Source organism: Notolabrus celidotus, chromosome 14, assembly GCF_009762535.1.
Source record: "Notolabrus celidotus isolate fNotCel1 chromosome 14, fNotCel1.pri, whole genome shotgun sequence".
Taxonomy (NCBI): domain Eukaryota; kingdom Metazoa; phylum Chordata; class Actinopteri; order Labriformes; family Labridae; genus Notolabrus; species Notolabrus celidotus.
The window spans coordinates 10,555,510-10,576,404 of record NC_048285.1 but is presented as its reverse complement, the minus strand read 5'-3'; the positions used below and the strand labels follow the sequence as shown (position 1 = coordinate 10,576,404).

Genomic DNA, 20,895 nt, shown 5'->3' with positions numbered 1-20,895 from the left:
TTTAATCTAGTATTAATATAAGCATCTTATAGAATTAATTCAATTAACTGCCGCGCTAAGTTGTGATTATAAAAGTCCGGATACCTTGGCTTCCTGTTGAGGTCTTGCTAAACCTACCAGGATTCTACACTGCATCAGCACATATTATTCCTTAAGTATGGGCTCCAAAATAATGCTCTGTTTGACAAAGATTGTTTATATTCAAACAAAGATAATAGGGATGGGTGGGGTTTGGAAGATACAGCACGTACTGCTGAACTAAGTTGTGCTGCTGAGCTTGAACTGTTGTCTAAGGGCTGTAAAATGGCAATAAGGTCCTTACATAAAAATAAATTGGTTCTACTGTCTTTATGAACATGATTTTGTTTTTATAGATTGAATTATGAAGATTTTTAATTACTGTTATTAAAAAGTCATAAAATGGTCCTATGAATTTTCTAAGTGTGTCAAACAGGAGATCGACATCATACATACGTAGTCGAAAACAGGTGATTCATCTCTGAATTTATTTCCAACTCATCTTATGTTCATCAATTTATCTCTTTGAAAAATAAATAACAATTCCAACACAGTATACAACATAACTCTCCTGTCACAGTATGTTGAGTATTTTCGTAAAACATTATTGCCAAAAGTAACCGTTGTCTCATTTCTACCGATCACAGCATATTGATTTGAATTACCTGTCTGATGTTTGCATTACAGAAGTTGATTTCAAACAGCAGCAGTCCTAAGAAACTCTTATGTGTCTAAGTTAAGACAGTACAGAGGACAGAGAAGTCTTATAAAGTGTTGCAGGGAGACGTTTGTCCTGAGGACAGACGAGTGGATGATCAGCACATGATGCAGTCCCATTTGTTAAGGTTATGCTTGTTGATTTTACAGACACACACACACACACACACACACACACACACACACACACACACACACACACACACACACACACACACACACACACACACACATACTGAGACACACTTGGGAAGTGAGTGAGAGTGCAAGTAAATCTACAAAAACACAAACTTCTCAGTCTAGAGAAAAAAGTATGTGATATTTATTTAGACGCCAAAGTCAAGATAAATCATACATGGCCTAATCATCAACATTTTTGCCAAAGTGCCTAACAAAGATAAGTTTAGTTTGGAAGACATTTTCAAAAAGTTTTTTCTAAAATCATATAATTCTATATTTCCATAAAAATCACACTTTAACATATGGCTCAAAAATAGTTATTTTTTCTTTGTTTCAAGATGTGCGTTTTAATTTAAAGCCCTGTCAGACAAGAACAATTTGCACATTTCACTCAGATCTATTTCCTAATGTTACCACTTTAAGGCGTCTTTTTTCACCTATCTCAAAGGAATGCATCTTATACATTTGCATTTCAGGGGGCTGATGGGTGAGAGTTAGACAAGCTCTCCATGTTTGTGTGAATGTTATAGTTTTTTTTTGTAATGCTCTGGTTTTAACCCAAAACCCAAGCTATTTGTTAACTAACTGGCCCTGCCTCATTTCCTAAAGACTTTAACTCCTTTTACGCTTGATTTGACACCATAGAAACCATAACCATCCTTGAACCACCGCACTCTGGGCCCTTCACAGTGGAGGACATGCACCGGCAGCTGTGCCACTGCCAACCAGGCAAGGCTCAAGGACCAGATGGCATCCAGACACGGGTGCTCAAGAGCTGTGCTCCTATTCTCCACTCCATCTTCTGGGAGACCTACAGGTCTGCTTCAGTGCTCTCCCTATGGAAAACATCCACTGTGATACCAGTGCCCAAGAAACCCCATCCTTCAGAACTTAACCAGTTCCAGCCAGTTGCACTCACTTTGTCATGAAATGCTTGGAAAAACTGATTTTGAACATCATCATGCCATTTGTCAGACCCTTATCTGTTCTACTACAAAGCCAAAAAGGGGACTGATCATCCTTTGGTATTACTCCTTCACTCCTTCCTGCAGCAACTTAGATAACCTGATAACTTTGCCTGACGATTTTTCTTTGACTTCAGGTCTGCTTAAGTTTCAAAACACTTCAGTGCCACCCGATGATCAGAAAACCTCCCCATCTAAAGGTGCCCCAACTCCTTGTTCACTGGCTACACAGCTTCCTCAGTCACAGAAAACAAGCAGTAAGAGTGGGCACAGGAACATCTTCAACCACCATTACCAACCCTGGAGCCCCATTAGTCTGGAAGTTAAACAAATCAGTCAAATCCATCAGGGATAATTTCATTCACGAATATTACAATAATTTCCGTCAATTACCTTTAATTCCATAATGAGGATGAGACAACGATGAGCTAAAAATAGAACACTGATAATATAAAAACTCCTACAAATGTATGTTTGGTTTTTGTTTGAGAGGACACAGGGAAGATTTCTCACATTGTTAAACCAACAATTAAGATAATATCTTAGACGTTTTTATATCAGACACTCTTCAGGACGACAGTTTATTATTTGCATGCTGTTACACAGTTTATATGTTTAAAGTTTTTTCCTGTTTTGGTAGTGTTTAATTTGGTTGCAATCACTTTAAGAGCTACAGGAAGTATGCCTCAAGTGGTTGTGTCACATGACCTGTAATCAGGAAGTGAGGAGGCATTAGACAACATGGTTTTGTTATGTTATGGCCTTAATAATCCTGTGACATCTGCTTGAACGTTCTTGCCTTTGATAGCATAGTGGGTAAGTATTCTTTGTTTAATCCGTGTCTTTGTTTGAAGAGGATTATTTTAGGATGAATGTATTTTGCAGTTTGGTGCTGTGTTCGTAAGCTGACAGAAGTTCAGAGACAAATATAAATAAATAAATAAATAAATATATAAATAAGGTGATGTTAAAAATATTTAATTCATGTGAGGTGTATTTCCACTGCATGTGTGTCACAGTGTGTAAATGACAAGCACAGGACTGATTATGTGTTGTGTATATTTTATAGTTTCACACTTTTCTGAGGGACCAATTAACATGTGGACAAGCAGACTCGTCTTCAGAGTCAAGATGTAAAGAAAGAGTTTAGCTGTCTGTCAAGATATACAGCACATATATTGAGGACAGAACAATTTGATATTTGCAGTTTTTTGCCCCTACCACCGTTAATCGCTTAGTATCAAAGCCTTTATTCATCCTAGTTTGGCAGTATGTTACAGAGCATAATTAATGAGATGTTACACAGTTTTCATCAACAGTATAGTGGCCACGAAGGACATTTTTTCTTGATTGGAGTAATGCTCATTCCTCTATTTGAACACTTTTGTCCATGTGTTATGAATTTCCCCATATCTTAGATGATCACCAAGAACGGCACAACAGCATTGCATTAGCTGTCTAAATCAACCAACTAAGGTAAGGAAGAGGGAAGATATGAGAGTGAAATGTTGCTTTACAGATTTACACACTAAGTCCAACCTTGATGACAATTTCTGATCAGCTGAAATAAATGACAAAACATTCACTGTGTGAATCATAATCTAAAATGATTTATTGCTTGTGCTTGCTAAAAATACAGAAGATAAGGAACTTAGAAAAATGCATGTTGAAAATTTAATTCGAAAAAATTCCCGATTAGATAATTTTTCAAAATTGTTGGTCCCTGCTCGTACATCCTTTACAGTAATGGCTCAACCAGTCCCCTAAGCAATCACAAGGTACTTCAAACACTCATAACATGACCATACTTGCACACGTTCAGGACAATAACTCTTTTTTTGAATTTTAGCTCAAAAATCTCTATAAAGAAGACTTCTGCATAATGAAATTTTGTAGAAACATTCATCGGAGGAAGAGGATTTAATCTCCTGGATGAAGTCAAGAGGTCATCAGATACATTGGAGCTAGATGGGTACCTTGGCTCTACTCTGGATCAATTACACTTGTACTCTTACATCCAACAGATTTTATCATACTATATACTGGCTTTCCTGCCTCAGGATGGACTGTACTAACTTTTAATACCCATTTCTGCTCAAGCTTAACAACAAGTACAGGGTGAAAAGGCCAAGTCCAGGTAAGCACATGTCTCTAGGTTAAACAGGCTGTGGGGGCTGGGGCGTATCAATAAAGGAAAAAATGCCCCAAAAATAACTAACAGAAGAAAAACAGGATGTGGGGGCTGAATTTCTGGACTTTTTGGGACTTTTGGGGTGTGGCTAAGTCAGTTGTTGGACCACGCCACCGATCACCCCTTAATAAACCATCTTATTTGTCCACCAGGATTCTGTGTAGCACGTTTGGTGACTCTAAAAGTACTTTAAGCCCTTCAAAAAAACTACTTCCTGTTTGAAAAGAATTTGGATAACCAGGTGGGATTTGACTGTGATTATGTGGAAACAGTAACTTCCTTGCTAGTAGGTGGCACTGTGCTTTTTGAAAAAATGTAATAGATGGATGTGTTCAGGCTGGGACCCCTCATACACACAAGATTTTTGTGCAGATACTATGTTGGCGTATGATCAAGCTACAACAGTTATACATTTCATTGCGAGAAATGATGTCAAAATCGAAATTCAGACCTTATTTCTTTCAAGACAGAAAACGGTAACCGGTGAGATTAAGAGACACAAAGGGGACAAAAACTGACAGCCAAGTTTCATGTTTGAGTTTCCTTCCCATATCTGAAAAACCTACATCAATCCCAGAGAGGGAGAGATTAAGTCCAAGGATTGCTTTCAACCCAAATGAGGTCTAAATAGTAAATCAATTTTAAGACATAGAGTAGCTCCAAGGAAGAGTCATTAACTCTAGCTTGTGATAACACCAGATGAGATTCAAGGCCAAATATGCAGAGAGGTCTGTCTAGTGTTCCGATACTTAGTGCTGCAAGTGTTATAGTATCCCTTCTCCCTCGTGGTCCTATGATTTTAATTCACTTCTTTTTTCAATCTCTCTTTGCTTGAGTTTTCATTGTAAAAGAAAGTAGATTTTTTTTTCTTGTCTTTTACATCAATGGAAGCATATCCACCCAAAATGAAGGTCTGGCTGAAACTGACAAAAGTGAGGCACAGCTTTTAGGTTGGTAACCTTTAGACTAGTTTAGATAACAGGAGTAGGAATTGTGGTTCAGTGTCTGAATATAAAGTTGGTGTAATTATCATTCAATCCATGAGACATTTCGCTTCCACCTGTGAAAAATCACACTTGAAGGAGCTCCAGTAAGCAGAGGCTTAATTGGCTGTGACGTGAAATGCATAATACCAGCAGCCTCTCTGCCTAAAAACCACAGCACACACACATACACAATCTCTCGCTATCTCTCTCTCACACACATTTGCAAGCATCCTGAAGAAGAAGAAAAAAGGGACACTACCATGTTGCCATTGAGTTTCTTCAGTGTGGAATTCATCAGCATGATGACTGCATTTTAACTGGGATATCATCGATTGCTTAGGATGGTAACTGGCAGCATGCAATAATGAATTGTGTTCCTTGTCTCAATAATAGATTGAGGTGTGTTCCAATAGTTCCAATTGTGTCTTTATGGATTGTCAAATAACAATAGTTGATTTTGTCAGTACTCTGCTTAAAGATGAATGTTATGAAGATTGAACTGTTACTAAGATATTATACAAAGTCCTTGACATTTCCCTTTGTGCCCTACAAAAGTAATAGGGTGTCATCACGATATCTTTTATGTAGCGTTAGAGCAATGGCCCCCTTTTTTTAACCAAGTTGCCATCATTTTTTCCAGAGTGGAAGTTGTCAGTGAAAAACCACCATAGCAACTCAGTTCAAAGAAAATAGCTTTACCTACGACTCAATTCAAAAAGCCATACAAAGAGCCGACGCTACCTCCTGCTCTGATCTCCTGTGTAACAGCCACAAGAATAGAGACTTCAGGCCAGGTTTGTTACTCTATTGAATAAAATCACTGCGCTTCACAAAAAAAGGAAGCGGTTGAAATTAAATGGCAACAGCTGGCATGTGTAGAAGTGGTTACTGCGCCTGCTTTAACAACACAACAAATACACAATCATTGAAGAGACCACTCTGAAGAAGACCTTGTGCCAAAACCAATCAGCATTTATCAGTGTTTATTGTGATGTGAGCTAAATAAACAGGTTTTTCATAATTACTATTGATTATTAAAATAAAACACATGCAAAAGAGCTGGCTCTTAATGCTGAGCTGAGCCAAGTTATCTGGATCTCTAGAAAGAGCTGGAATTCCTTTCACTATTTCAAAGAGATGGACAGAGCGGCCCCAAGGTTGGAATTTCAATTCAACAAAGATGAAACTGTACACTGCTTCTTAGAATAGTCAGCTCACTCAGCTGCAGCAGTAACTGAATTCCTTACTCACTTTCGCTAGGGTCAGAGGAGCCTTCTCAGCTACTCTTTTTCCTCCTCTCATCTCTCTCTCACACACACTTAAGTAAACAGATAGGGTTGTTTGTCTGTCAAAATAACTGTAGACAATTTCATCAACCATTCCAGTGCCACAGCTGCTGCTGTCATGTGAAAATAGTAGTTATCTTGAAGTGTCTCACAGAATGTATCAAGGCAGCAATGAGGTGCTGGTTGAAACTTAGTGCAGCGGAATCTGTTTCAAGATCTGTCGATCTTTCATATAAATTTGACTCCAATCTCACCTTCAAACAGCACATTAAATTATTATCACTTAACCTAGCAAATGTACTCTATATAAGACATTTTCTAACTTCACTGTCTGCAAAAGCATTGATGCACATAATGATAAAACTTACAACTAGTCACATACAACAGCTTAAAGCAGTTTTTAATGTCAAAATAGCTAGAGCCCAATCCACAACCTTGATCATGTGGTACCTACAGCTCACAACAGCAGAGGGTGTTAATTAGAGCTAGAGTTCTTTGTGGTGTAAAAGGTCTTTGAGTGGTCAGAAAGACCAGAAAAGCACTATATATTTTCCATTTTCCTTGTCATATTGCCAGTTCAAGGCGTGATATTTATGCCCCTGTAATATCTCACCATCAGTTCACACAGGTGTGCCAGCATTGGAGTTAATAACAAAAGCATTACAGAGGTCAGACAGGATCACACTGATCAGGCAGGTCTGAGCGTGTGTGTATGTGTGTTTGTGTTGCTCCTGCTGTGTGTCTGGCTTTCAAGCTTCCGCAAAGCCCCACCTAAATTTAAAATCACACAGGGACACTGGTAATACGCCATTGCAGGATCAATATGAAAGTAAAAAGACTAAGGGCGCCGGTTGGCCTAGTGGGGGCTGTAGTCCTCAGCATAGCAGTCGCTGGTTTGACTCCTGGCCACTCTATACTCTCCACATTACCTGTCTCTCTTCAGCTGTCCTATCTAATAAAGACAAAAATGCTTGAAAATATAGCTTAAAAAGGTGGATCTTTATTATGGTTTCCTTGCTTGTAATATGAACTTGGGCCAACAGTCCAAGTAAAGACAGCTCCAATGACTCATCCTCTACCAGGGGATGTTAATGACTCCAGGAAAGGTCAACAGCCCTGTTAACAACTATCATTCAACTGCTGCAATCATTATGAAAACAAACAGAGGTTTATATTTCTTACTCTGTCCTCCAGTCATTTTAGAACTGTAGAAGTCTTACAGACAAGCGTTGAAATGTCTTCAAGAAGTTGAAGTTCAACCAAGTCCCATCGCCATTTTTAGATCACGCTTTGATTAACCATGACCTGGATGACTGAGACATACACATTTCAGCATTTTTTTTATTTTTATTTTATCAATTTTTGAGAACAAACTTTGTTTCAGCGTTTACTGAATGTCTTTCAGGTGATCCAAGGTAAACAAACACATGATGATCCTGAATATCAGAGAAAACTTGCGTTTGTGAAAAATGTGCAACTGAAAGCTCAGCTGCGTTCAGCTCCTGGACGAATAACACAATACACATGAGACTGTAATGAAAATATCACAGTATGTATTCATGTGTGCGTGTCCATAAACTTTCTTCAGCTCTATAGTATCCCCCAGATTCCACACACACCTACACTCAGTAGTCTCTCTTGCTTTAGGGCTTCTTCTGCTTGACTTGCAGTGCTTAGTGAACAACATACAATGCCACGTCTGGGACTCCTCACGATCTGGTTCGTGGAGGCAGCGCTATGACAGACTGAAAAAAAAGTTGGTGAGATGTAGCAAACGCTCTTCAGCTACCTGATGAGCAACTGCTGTTAGCATTTTCCGGGACTCATCTAGCCCACCCATCTTCTATCCAACGCGCACCAACTAGAGTCCCCAACTCGGTCAGCGCCTCACTCTGGTCAGAGCGCAACACAATGAAGTCTCATATAAACAACACAGAAAGGAGGCTCTGCCTTCTAGTGCTATTTGGTACTGCAGTTATATCACCTCTAGACTGAAGGCAGGCCGCAAGTCATATCACAGACATAGACTGTATATTACAGATCAGTGAATGTGTGTGCATTAATTGTGCATCAAAAAATGTGTGGCGTTGTAGGGAATTTGCATCAACACATTAACAAGATAACACAAGTTTTTATATTTTGTTTACATTTGTGTAAGTGAAACGTGTGTTCAAATACAGGGAGTGGGAAAAATATGCTAGTATAATTCATTACAGATCCAATTTATTTTGCAAAAACAATTCTATTAGCTCTACATTCAAAGTTATATTACGGCCATACTTTATTATTTAACCAACTACTCATCAAAGCAGCAAAACTGACTCATGCTTGCACCAACACCAACTGGTGTCCTCATTTTGTTAGGTTCCCCTCCCTGTTCCTTCCGGCATTTAAAACACCAACCCACATAACTAAAGCACTACATCTGTGAAACAATATAGGGAAATTATTTTCCAGATCTATTTAATTAATTCATTTTTAAGTTAACACAAGGTGTACCCTTATAATACTACACTCATTAGGATATTTATGTTACAATGCTGCAAAGACCACAATACATTCCTGGTTCTCTGTTGAACCTCGGCCCTTCAAACAATGGTTGAACTACTTTCTCTTATAGAGGGATCATTGACTGTAATTCATTAGGCAGGAGCATCCACTGTAGAGGCTTGGGATCTATTTAAAACTTGTCTTTTAAATCCACTTTTTGAATACATTTTAAATGTTGTGTGTAATTTTCATAACAAGGCATTGTGATATGTAAATATTTTGTGTTTCATGGTGTTGTCACCTGTTGTGTAAAATTGAATAAAAATGTTAATCACAAAATAACCCCACAAAGCAAGTTGCCATTATTAAGTTTATAATTGGGTATTATGACAATTTTAAAATTTGTTTTGAGAGCTCACTAAAATGGCAAGACAGTGGGTGTGATTAGGAGGGGGGTTAGTGTGATGTGGATGCTTTATCTGCAAAGAGAGTGTATGAAAAATAGTCTTTGATGTCACCCCTTGTCTTTGAATAAATCAAAAAGAAGCTCTGCCAAACTTAAGTGGTCCTGCAGTTGAACAATAGACATTGTCAGTCTAACTGGAGGGATATTTAACCATCGCCATCATAGTGTGAATTTGAGAGGCTACCCAGAGTCATTTAGCCAACAAGAGGACAAGCACTGCAAGTCAAGCAGAAGAAGCCTTAAAGCAAGAAAGACTACTCCGTGTGTGTGTGTGTGTGTGTGTGTGTGTGTGTGTGTGTGTGTGTGTGTGTGTGTGTGTGTGTGTGTGTGTGTGTGTGTGTGTGTGTGTCTCTTTGTGTGTGTGTGTTAGTGTGTGTGTGTGGATGTATGTGTGTGTGTGTGTGAGTGGTGCGTAGCCCACTGACACGGCAGCATTGCTCTCTTTATCTAACTGGAGTTCAGTGAGTGAGCAAGCTCTCTATGAGAAGCCTGTACATGTGATTTGACAAACATTAATCTTAGACAACACTGTACCAGTTATTGACACAGTTTCAGATTCAGTTAGAACATGCACTTGGTCTCAGTATCTGTATCCTTATTGTAGGAATTTATGAGCAGAAACTGGTTGCATGAGCAAATACTGAGCTGTCCATTACATACAACTTTTCTCCATCCATCCATCCATCCATCCATCCATCCATCTATCCATTCATCCATCCATCCATTTCCATTTTCAATGATGTGATGAAGAATCCCTTCAAAGGTTATGGAAAAAAAAAAGTCCCCCCAGTAGATTGTTGATAGCAGATCTTTGAAGATTAGACAAATGGTCTGATGATGCCCTCAAGAATTGTTTCACATGCCTCCAAACAAATGTGCACAGAAACCCAATTTCTATTTTGCCTTTTTTTTTTTCAATTTTGAATCATTGCTATCCTTGGGCTTCAGTCACCTGACTGTTTAGTTACTGCTTATCTGTAGGACTGTAGCGGCAGCAGTCGGCTGCCCTGCTCTATTCATCAGTCAATGGCCGGCTCTGGTGAAAAAAGTTTACGTAAGTGTACAGCAGGTCTAAGGTCTGATGCTTGCTGCGCAATTGGCTAAAAATAATCATCTGATTCGGTTTTTCAGGATATATTTTCAGGGGGAAAAACATGTAGATGTGATGTCTTGACTTAATTGTAATATATAGGACTCATATCTAAAGATAACCCTGCTGTGAGGGTACTACGCAGGGGTATCTTGATCACACCCTTGCCGCTCCCTGGTGCCACCTATGAGTTCATCATCACCAGGACTCTTAACATGGTGTATTCTAACAATTTGTTTTCATACTGTAGATTGACATCACAGCAGATGTTCTTTGTCTCAAATAATGGAGCTGGTATCTGGGAAAGCATTATGAACAGACTTCTTTCATGGGTTGCATGACAAAAGGATGTATAAAGATAAATGAACATATGACAAGGGCAGATGGTCTACTGTAGTCTGTGAGAAATAACATGCAGGGTTCAGGAGAATATTCAGGTTGCTTGGCATGAGTCCAGTTTTCAGCAGTACTTTCCAATTAGATGTAAAACAAACAAATAAAAACAGTTATTTTTACATTGCTTCTTACTTTTCACTACTTTGTTTTCTGTTTTTCTGATGATCTGCACATTGACATTAATATCAATACCTGAATAACAGTCGTTCCAATATCAGCCATGCTGATATTCAGTACTACAGTCCACCTTCTCATAATATATTGCATACATGAAATGCTAAATTCAGAAACATCTGTTACTGATCATCATCATTTTAGACATGTTGCACTCGACTGAAATGTATTTGAGGAAAAAAGAACACATACAGGAAGTCTACAACAAGATACAATTGGCCCTGTTCTATGCATGAAACAACAGCATCATCACCACCCAGTGATGAATCAAGTATTGTCAGCTACCAAACAAAGGCTTACTTCAACTTCCAGCATTAAAAAGAATAGTGTCATCCATCTAGATTGTCTTTCTCTGCCCTTGCTGCTGTCTTAAAAAAACAAAAAAGTAAAGTCTACAGACAAAAACATGAAGAGTATAGAAAAAATTGGTTCTGATGCAAAACTATGCAACAATAACATAAGTTGTTACATGGCTAAATTGAATACTTAATCCTGATTGGTCAAAACCGAGTAATGCCAGTCGTTCATTTTCAACAGCAAAAGTGAGGCCAGGAATAAACTGATCACAAATGTCAGACCAGATTAATCTGCAAATAGGAGTCTGTCATCACCTAGGTCCTGTTCACCCTGTTGGAATTCTAATTTGCATTGCCACCTGCTCACTGTAAGTTATCCCTTACTTCTATCATAAGCAGGTCCTACACCTTTCTCCTTCATTCTCACTCTCCATCTTCTCACCTCTTTTCCTCTTGTTAAACTTCAGTCCCTAAAGGTTCAGAGAGCAGAGACTCTCTTGTGATAGATGAAAGAGATCAAAACAGCAATATGCTAATGATAATGGTGATGAACATCGCCAAGGAGATAGAGATCAAAAAGAATGAGTAAAAATTATTTTAAAAAGATGCACTGAGGTCTATGTACAACTTTTAAAGTGCAGATGTGACATGCCCTTGGTATTAAAAGGGTAAAATAAGGCCTCTGGGTGCAGACATATTTCATGTATTTTAATCTCTCTTTTTAAATCTTTTTTGGAAGATTGTTTTATTCCATATTTGTATTTTGCAGCCTTGAAAAAAATGTGTAAAAAAACAAAAAGGTCTTGCATAAGCTTATTTGTGTTAATAGTATATAAGATGCAGTTAATGATATTAATAAAACAACAGGTCTTAATTATTCAATTAAAACTGAGTCATTCAAGTAAATACAATACAAAAACACTTAAATCATCAGAGCATGTATTGAAATCAGACAATGAAACTATGGGTAAACCATTTCAAAGTGGCCTACAGGATTTACTTAGTCCGTCATTACAGCACCAACCAACAAAAAATATGAAAGTATTTTAAATACCTGTATTTAAATATACAATACGTTTCAATAAACAGTTTTGAAAGTTCTTAATCTGTATAGACCATACTTGTTTGTGAAACATCTGCAATACAAGAAAGTATAAAATACAGTTACAGTAAGAAAAATTAGACCAGCTGTACTTATTGTGAGTACAAATAATCCATCTTCTAAATAGGGGGTTTATCTTGGATTGAAAATTCTCATGGTTTACAGAGAAAAAAAAGGGAACAGAGTATGGTCGCAGAAAGAGCACAGAAGAGTGATAATGGCAGAAAAAAGTAAGGGAGTGAGATTATCTTTAGCCTTTCCCTCTCTAATCCATACTTCACAATATGAAATATAAGAGAGTCAGGAGAGAATGCCTTTTCTGTATGGCACAGTCTATAAATGAACATAAGGGAACAGATGCCATTATGCTGCAGACCATGGTAATCTGTCTCTTTTACGATGGATAGGTACGTTTGCATGAATATACCTATCCATCTGACCTCAGTGTGACCAACTTGCATGAGCAGGCTTACTACATTTCTCATTGAAAACAGCAACCAAGCTAAGTAGTTAGAAAATCATGCAATTTCTCTACATGTGCCAGTTTCCTCTTCTTTTTACTACCACTTTATAAATGAGTGACAAGTGTCATGGCGCGCCCCCTTGATCTGCCTTGATTTATAGTTTAATGTATTTGCTAGCCCACCCATCCAATGTGACCACCGGCTGCCACTACAAATCGCAATTTTGTGAATTTTACTTCCTGATAAGATCTTGCCATATTTTTCATTGTAGACAAAGAACTAGGGATCCACTAAAACAAAAATCCCCACTGAAATTCCATCTGCAAGCAAACCCTGCAGTCTATCTGTGAATGCCTTCACAGGTTGACTGTGAAGTGTTTAGACCATGAAGCTCTGCGGCCTTTCATCAAGCAGCTCGAGCTGTTTCATTTTGAAAGCACTGCGATCAGGGAGATGGTCTATTTGCATTACTGGTCTCACACCCAAAGGTGAATTAATTGTTCTGGGGGTGGGAGGAAGATGAATCAGGGAAGCAGCCCAAGACTAGAACTATAGATAGCATGTAATCTAGAATCTCATTTTTGTCATCACCCTTTCTCGCTTATTGCTTTGAGGAATGAGGAATTGATTTTAAGAAGATCAGAGAATCTATGGAGATAATCTTAGGGGCTATTTCAAGAGGAGAAAAAGGAAGCAGTGTGTGTGTGTGTGTGTGTGTGTGTGTGTGTGTGTGTGTGTGTGTGTGTGTGTGTGTGTGTGTGTGTGTGTGTGTGTGTGTGTGTGTGTGTGTGTGTGTTTTGGAAGTCCCAAGCTGATAGCTGAAGTGTTCAAGGCGAGATGTTTAAGCCCTTGTTAATGTTGTCTACAATGTGTAAAGCACAGAGACAGAATAGCGGGGCAGAGCTCCTTATGTGCCGTCAAAGGTGGTACCACAGGGGTATTTGGGGGGGGATATTGTGGAGGTACCTGCTAGCTAGAACAACACATCACTAAATGTGTGTGTATGTGTGTGTGTGTGTGTGTGTGTGTGTGTGTGTGTGTGTGTGTGTGTGTGTGTGTGTGTGTGTGTGTGTGTGCGTGCGTGTATGTGGAGCTCCTGCTGCATGCCTCGTGCTTTCGCAACGCAACGTGTTGTGATGTGAATCCCTCTGCTCCCTGAAGTCAGACATGTTCAAAGTGGGTATTGTTTGAACATCTTGTCAAAGCTGACAGACAGTATTCAAAGAGATCTGTTTAGGTAAGAATGCCTTGTTCCAAGCACACATACAGACACAAGTGAGGGTGTGTGCGCACACACACTGAAGAACACAGTCCTTAGATGAGACGGGGTGCTCATAAAGCTCTGTTTGATAAGGTTTGTCATGTGGTCACTTCAAAGCTGAGATGAAGGCGTATAAAGGCGATTTCTATGAAAAGGAGCAAAGACATGGATAAAAAAATGAGAGCAAATGGTGGTTAAATGATAAAAGGGTAATGATAGACAAAAATGAAAGAAAAAAATAAGGGGTTTCTCTGCAAAAGGAAGGCATAATGTGTGTGTCCCTGAACTTTCCATCTTTGCATGAAAAGTTCAGGGACACACAAGGATGAAGCCACACACATGAGGTGATGGGGAGATGTAACACACTGCAGAGGTTTGTGAAGGCAGAACATCTCAGCCCTCTGTGCAAGTTATATCAAGAGTAACATCTTCTGCTGAGAAACAATCCTGCCCTCAGTCCACAAACTCTCTGATGAGAGGCTATGTTAAGCCACTAATACATAAGGGAGATATAAGATCATTAGAATAACTCAACCAGTCGTAGGTGAAAGAAAGTTCGCTAGCTAGCTCCATCTAAAAGCACTTTCCCTGAATAATTCACTGAGGTGTAAATAAAATATATCCAGTGGCCTTCACCTAAAAAAAATTCAAAACAAGATAGATGCCATGCTGAGTAATGAGTAACTTGCAATTGAGTTCGGATTAGACATGCCAGCAGATAGCATAAAAAAGACCTTACATCAAATTATCATTATCTTTATTGATACTCCAGGAGGTGGTGATGATTGATTTCTAACAAATAATCATCTTCATGTCTACCTTTGATAAATATTATTAAGAACACAGTTATTCTAAAACTGTTAGACAACAAAAACTGAAATATTTGCAATCATGTGCAAATGTGCATCAAACAAAAAGTAAATGGGATACCATATCTGTAAAAAAGTATGTGCACTAAAAATGCACATTACTATCCTAAACTTATCACAGGAAACATAAGAATTGTTATTGCTTGATATTATTTATCACTCCTTAAGCAAAAGTCAATTTTGTATGCATGGCTGTGAATGTGGTAGGTAGCACTCCCTCTCATATTCTTGACAGATTTAGGAGGCAGATGGGAGGTTGCGAGGAAAACAAATCAAAGCAGTACCCAGTCAGGACATTATGAAGAGGCCACAGGCCTTTTGCGTGGACAGTGTTAAAGGGATATTCAGTTTCCCTCAACTGGGTTGTTTTCCTGAAAAATAGCTACATGGTAGTAGTGTTGACCCTTTTTGCAGTGATTGATAGCCTAGCTTCTTTTCTCGTTCTTCAGCTGTGTTTCTCAATGAAGGGGGTGAGCTGACCGGCATCCCCTGTGGGTACTACACTAACGAGGACCTCATTCATCCTCACTTAAGAAAAAAAAAACGGACTATCCCTTTAACTCCTTTGCAGTTAAGTATGATTATGTGCCAAACAAAATTACAATCTGAGAAAAAGTCAGTTCAAAACACTTCATGCAATTTTGATTTTATTCAATTAAACAGGTAAAATCACGTATCTCTCATTGGCTCTCCTTCATTATTGATACATAAACTGTCACTCTTTTTTTTCATTGTTTTTGTTTTGTTTTGTTCAATTAGTGCACCTTTTCTTTGTTTTCTTTTTTCCTTTCTCCATGTTATTCATATTTGTTGCTCTTTTTCATTGTTGCTGTCACTTTTGCTTCTGTTGTCATCTTGTTACTTTCCCTACATCACCCTGTCATGTCCTCACCGCCTTTAGTTAAACACATTTCTTGCACAATAAAAAAATATAAGTACAAAAAGATGTAAACAGATACTTGTCTTTCCATTCACTATTGTCTGTTTTATGAGTCAACTTTTCTTTTTATTCGTAAGCAGAAAGATATTTTACTTGCAAAACTGGCTTAAAGCATGGGTAAGATCAGATCCGCAGGTGCCGAGATGAGCGCTTTGAAACGTCGGCTCAGAGAGCCCATGCATCAGACAGAGATGAGAAGAGATAGATAAAAAGAGACAACTGCGACACAGTTTTGCATACTCATCTTGGTGGCCAACTACAACTGTTTAAGAAACTTTAAACATGTCTCTGAGATGACCCTCAAAGACAGACATCTAAGGACAGCTGTTCCCTCTCTTCCCTCCCTGCCCCCTCTTCTTCACTTCCTGTCAACTCACTTATAGTCAGTCATTTGACCTCACTATTTCCAAACTCACCATATTTCCCTCCATCTGTTTAGTGTCCTTAAAAAGCGCTCATGCTCTCCACTCCTTCGACACACATATCTGTTTGTTTCATTAAGGAAAACCGGTCAAGTGTGTAAAATGTCAGCGGTAAGAGAGGCTGTGTGTGTGTGTGTGTGTGTGTGTGTGTGTGTGTGTGTGTGTGTGTGTGTGTGTGTGTGTGTGTGTGTGTGTGTGTGTGTGTGTGTGTGTGTGTGTGATATGTAGCAGGAGTTTCCTCTTAGCTCCAATTACTCTGACACATCCCTTTCTAAATTAGTCACCTGACACTTCGCACTGCTCCAGCCCTGTCTCCCTCACTCCAAGCTCACAACAGGTTGAAACCTGACATGAAATGAATGGAAAGGGTTTAAAAACTTGCTCATTAGATCAAAATTATCCAAATGTCATGGTTTAATCTTTTTACGTAGAAAAGGTAGTGGTAGCTACAGCCTTCTGGGGTAGCAATTGAGAAATCTGTGTCATCCACTTTGAAGTCTGATATAGTCTTCCCTCCAGCCTATGTTACTACAAATTTGCTAAACCAGCGTAAGAAAAAAAAGACCAGGGAGAAAAAAAAGAAGTATTTTTGGACCACGTCTTTAAGTTTGTTTAAAAGAAATCAGGGGGCGCTGTTGGTCAAGCAGTTACAGGCTAAAGTCCTTGCTGCAGCGGTCCCTGGTTCAACTCCCAGCCTTAACAATTTGCTGCATGTCTTCCCCAGGTCTCTACTCACCATGTTACCTGCCTCTCTTCAGCTGTCCTATCAAACAAAGGGAAAAATGCCCCAAAATATACTTAACTTCTTTTTTTTTTATTAAAAAAAGTCAGCAGGTCTCAAATGATAATTTGGTGATGACAGCATAACTAGGCCTACATTAAACAGGATAGGTCACCATAATAACAAACAGGAGGTAAATGACAATCACAAATCCTCCTTTTTCAACTGTGGTTCTTTGCAGGGCATGTGTTTGTAAGTAAACCTTCATCAGACAGTAAAAGTAAAAGGGTAGAGAAAGAGCAGAGTCATCCACAAAGCAATTGTAGAACGCATTACAAGAAGATATGATCAATGGTCAGGGGATGGCATTACATGACATTATAATGTCACTGTGAACTGACCTTTGACCTTTTGGTAAAACATCTCAACACTGGCATAATTCTATTACGATCTCACTATCCAATAATGCTGAGTTATGGTTAATACTTTTTTGAGAGATCACAATGGCCTTGATCTTTGGCCTTCCATCAACAAAAATGAATCCACTCATTATTACAAAAATTGAATCCACAAAGAATGGGATAGATAGGCACACAAACCCAAACTGTGCCACACATGTCACAGTAACTTCTGGCCACCAGATGTTGAAGTAAACTGTACTATATTTCAAAAGGAGCTGTTAGCATTCTTGATCTCTTGCTGGACCGCTTTGATTTCTCAGTGCACATTAAACAAAATTAATTTCATGCTGTGAATTGTCTTTAGTAAGTTATTGAACACAAATGCAACATCATTCAGATCAAATTTTTGAGTAATAGGTTTTATTTATATTAAATTACATCACTTTTGGTAGTTTGTAGATTAAGTTGTTGAAGTATTTTAATCAAGCCAAAACAAAATATGTAAGAGGTTTTTCCAAAAGGAGGATAGCAAATGAATATACAAAAGAGATACGTAGTGTGGTATCTATGTTTCATTTGGAGGTTGTTTGAAAGGTCAACTTTGAGGACAGTTGCAATTGGTTATCTGACCCCACTATGAGCCTTAAATAACTTGGTGGCATGCTGTTTATTGGAGTCTGTTTATCTTTTTTGCTGTAATACAGATAGAGGACAGGACAAGTTTAGAAGAGTTAGTTGTTTACTATATGATTTCCTGCTGCTCTAGACAGTAGTAAGCTGCATTGAATGTTATCATTCTACAAGTACTCTACACCTCTGACCTTTGTCTATCTAATAAACAGAGGTCTGAAACTGTGTGTGTTTGTATTCTTGAGCGTAAAGGTAAAGTTGAAGGGTTTAGAGGGAGTGAAAGAGAGAGATATGAGTGACAGATGGATCAGTTTTCCCGGGGCATTTTATTCTTCCAGTGAAGCCAAACATTGATGCAATTTGATTTTAACTGTACTCACTGCAGCATCGACTTCCCAAGATACATCATGTCCGACATATAAATATTATTCTGCTCTACAAAGTATTCTCTCTGAGGGTCTTGGAAACAAGTAAGACAGTATTTAGGAACTCTATCTTTTACATGGGCTTGGGAGGTTCTTAGTCATATCAATGCATGAGGCATTATGGAGGGGTATGTCGTAATAGAATAAAACCTTCCCCCGTACACAGTACATAAGTCATGGTGTATGTGGAAAGCAGCATGTGACAATAGCTTATGTTGTGCTGTTACAAATTCTAAGGGTTTATTCAGGTCTTACATTTTAATGTGTATATCATTGTGTAACATTTAATTTTAAAGAAAACCCTAATTATTATAAACTGACTGATGTTAAATGCCAAGAGAGAGACCTGGCTTCAAATTTTAATTTTTCCCTCCTCATCAGATGTTTTCTGCAACATGGTAAATACTATTGAGTTAATGAACTTCAACATTCCACATTAACTTTACCCAGGTATATTTGCAATCACCAAAGTATGTTTGTCGAGCCATTTTAGCATTATATATATATGTATCCATTTTTGAAGAGATACCACAATGAATGAGTGCACTCTCTTTCCCCAGTCCTGTCCACTGACAGGCATACGTACTGTACTGAAAAGCTTTTATTACATCTGTCCTGTAAATGCTCTGATTGTCGAGGATCTGTCCTGTAATGAGTCATCTTTTTTCAGTAACGTCTCAAGTAAACTGTGTCTGTTTATACCTGATGTTAGTCGATAACACTGTCACGTTATTAGCTCTGGTGGTTCTGTTACGCCACATGACTAACAACAACCTTTCTCCTCCCGGCTCAGCTGCTGTTAAAACAGATCATTGTTGAAAACTAATTAAAAGTTAAGTAATGTTTGAAGTTAATTAACTGAAACAAAGTGCTCATGATGACTAAGTCAACAGACGCGCACAGAAAAAGTAAGAGGTATGGCAGTATGTATGTAGTGTATGAAGGGAGGAGAGGTGTGCATTTATGATTCAAGTTGTTTTTGAAGAATAAACAAGTTGATAATGAAGTGGGATTAATATTGTGATAAAAAGATACAGAGTTTTACATTAAAATGTCTGGCATATGTGACAACTGAATTTACTCTGCTGGCCAATGAACAACAAACCAAGAAATGTATGAGAGGAAGGGATGTGGAAGACAAATTTACTCTGTAAATATTGTACCGTAAGTGGAGTAGATTTGTTGCCAATATTTCACAAAATGTTCACTGTGGTTTACAAATCCCTTGGAGTATTTTCTGTGGCCCTCTTGCTGCTGGTCAGTTCGGCATACAGCTGGAGGAGAAATAGGCCAGTTCTGTCATGTGACTTGAACACATCTCAGAAATGGTCAATCAACTTCTCAATGATCAATCAAACTTATTTATGATGGACTGATTTATTTCAGGTTAAAATTAATTTTGTAAAAAGATAGTCTGCATACTATTTTAATTTATTTCAGGTTGATGCTACTTCATTCTCAGGAAACATCTTTTTTGAATTGGTAAATCATCCGAGGCTAATCTATATGGGGTCAAACTTTTTTTTAAGTTACAAAGTTTAATCTGAAAAGGAGGGGGAGTCCTAATCCACTATAGCAACCCGTCCACTATACATTAGTAATTTCAAAGGAGGGTATAAAGTTATAAGGGCAGTTATGGTTACAAAAGTAAGAACAGTCAGGTTAAAACTAGTACAATTTGCAGATTGAGTGGTGTAAAAGACATAGTAGCTTGTGACGTGCACAAGTTCTCACAAGGCTGAGAAAACCGTCTATGTTCATGTCATTTCAGATGAGCTCACAGGGGACCTGATCTCTGGGAAACAAAGATAGCAGTAAGCAGAACAGGAGGAAACTGTGGGAGAGTTGAGGATGGATGACGGTATGACTTCTAATATTAATGGATTTTGGTCAGATGATGAGAATAATATCTGGTCAGTGCAGTCATTTATGTGCCGAATACAAAGTTTTGTGATGTTATTGGTCGTTAAGTCAAAATATTAAAATTTCAGAACAATTTCTGTTTAAAGTATCCATTTTTACCCACATGACACTGGAGTTACCACTGCGTTTTATCATTCCATCTGTGTCTGACTCTCACTTTTACACACATACTCTCACACTCACTAATCCATTCAGTCTTTTTTAATCCAGCTGTATGCTAGTACAGGGATGTGCTGTTCATCCTGACATACATTACATACCACTGACATGATCATGTTAGTTTTTACATTTTGGGCGTTTGTTGTTACCGTCATACAGAGTCACCCATGGACACCATAATAAAAAATAAATCTTGTACCTTGCCCTTTACATCATATCATGCTAAATGTCTCAATCTGGAAATGATCAATGACTTAATTTGTTTCTGCACTAGGAAAAGTGTTGTTATGTTCCAAGCTGCATTAATTTGAAAGCACAGCCTC

General features: G+C 38.3%; 1 protein-coding gene and 1 long non-coding RNA gene across 3 annotated transcripts in view; one reads left to right on the top strand and one right to left on the bottom strand.

Moving 5' to 3' along the window:
- igsf11 (immunoglobulin superfamily member 11) overlaps nucleotides 1-20,895 on the bottom strand; it is a 67,159-nt gene that overhangs the window by 28,364 nt on the left and 17,900 nt on the right. The gene's annotated exons all lie outside the window — the stretch shown is intronic.
- On the top strand, nucleotides 1,574-20,443 carry LOC117824833. The gene is made up of 3 exons (XR_004633724.1): nucleotides 1,574-2,696; nucleotides 3,299-3,356; nucleotides 20,262-20,443. It is a non-coding gene; the product is annotated as an uncharacterized LOC117824833 (long non-coding RNA).